Source organism: Cervus elaphus, chromosome 16 (genome assembly GCF_910594005.1).
Source record: "Cervus elaphus chromosome 16, mCerEla1.1, whole genome shotgun sequence".
Taxonomy (NCBI): domain Eukaryota; kingdom Metazoa; phylum Chordata; class Mammalia; order Artiodactyla; family Cervidae; genus Cervus; species Cervus elaphus.
The window spans coordinates 13,773,561-13,775,214 of record NC_057830.1 but is presented as its reverse complement, the minus strand read 5'-3'; the positions used below and the strand labels follow the sequence as shown (position 1 = coordinate 13,775,214).

At 32.6% G+C, this 1,654-nt stretch overlaps 1 pseudogene; it reads left to right on the top strand.

The window, feature by feature from the left end:
- Nucleotides 1-863: 863 nt before the first annotated feature.
- On the top strand, nucleotides 864-1,187 carry LOC122709886 (annotated as a pseudogene).
- Nucleotides 1,188-1,654: the final 467 nt, after the last annotated feature.

Sequence of the window (1,654 nt, the reverse complement as noted above, 5' to 3'; positions counted from 1 at the left end):
AACATTGGAGCTTCAAAATGCATGAAGCAAAAACTGATAGAAATCAGAAGAAAAACAGACAATTCCAGGATTACAATCAGATATGTTAACAGCCCTCACACAGCAATAAAAGAAGCAGAAGGAATTAGGAAGGACAAAGACGACCTAAAGAACATTATAAACCAACTTGACCTAATTGATATTTATAGAGAACTCTAGTCAGCAAATAGCAGAATACAAATTCTTTTCAAGTACAGCTGACCACTGAAAAACATAGGTTGGAACCACACAGATTCATTTACATGTGGATTATTTTTCAAAAGTAAATACCATAGTAATACACAATCCCTGGTTGGTTGAATCCATGGATGTGAAACCTTGGATACAGAAGAATGTAGATACAAAGGGCTGGCTATAAGTCAGTCATGTGAATACATGAAATAGTCACCAAGAATATACTGGCTCATAAATCAAATCTTGATGATTTTAAAAAACTGAAATTATACAAAGCACATTCTCTATACTTTGAATTAATACTTTGAATTCACAATATAATTAAATTAAAACCAAGAATAGAAAGATATTTGGAAAATTTCCTACACTTCTAAATAACTCAAAGAAAGTCAAATGAGAAATTATAAAATAATTTGAATAGAAAATGAAGAAACATCAAAAGTTGTAGGATAGGGAGGGAGGGGACATATGTATACCTATGGCTGATTCATGTTGATGTATGGCAAAAACCAACACCATACTGCAAAGCAATTATCCTTCAATTAAAAATAAATAAAATTTTTTAAAGTTGTGGGATAAATCAGTGTTTAAAGGGAAATTCATAGCATTCAGAATTTATAGTGCTACTACTCCAGTAACCATGGTAAATTCCCAAATCTCACTAAACTTTCTATAGGAAGCATGATAAGCACAACCCCCAAAATGACACAGTATAAGGGTAAATTCTGGCCTGTCCAGGGAAAGCAGTGTTATGACAGGAAGTAGAGTGGCTATGGTGAGCAGGCTAAGTGGGTTTTCCAGCAAAAGGCTAAAATTACAAAGAAAATCATGCTAAGGCTTGAATGTGTTAAGCCCTATTATAGATCTAAAAGAATGCCAGTTATTAATAGATGCAGTATTATGAACTGGGAAGAGATAACAAGAGAAAAGTCCAAATCATCCAGTTCCGGGCTTCACCTTTTGTTTTATTATAAAGGAAGTAAAATCTCGAGGTTATTTAATGTCAAAAATAAATTTATATTAAGAAGAGAAGAATGGTCTCAAATCAATGTTTTAACAAGAATTCACTTTAACAAACTATAAAAAGGCAATATAAACCCAAAGCAAACAGAAGGACATAACAATATGAGCTGAAATCCATGAAATAAAAAAGAGATAAATAAAATTAAACCAAAAGCTGTTTCTTTTTTTAAAAAAAGACAGTTGATGAACCTCTACTCAGGTTATCAAGAAAATGAAGGTACAAATTACCAAGACCAAGAATGAAAGGGGACATCATCAGGTCTACTAACATTATAAGAATAATATTATGAAATATGCCAATAAATTCACCAACATGGATGAAATGGATAAATTCCCTGGATAAAAACACAGCCCTGACATACTGTAGCAGACTGTGAGAACTCTGGTGTTTATCTGCCTAAGGAACTCCAGATAAAGA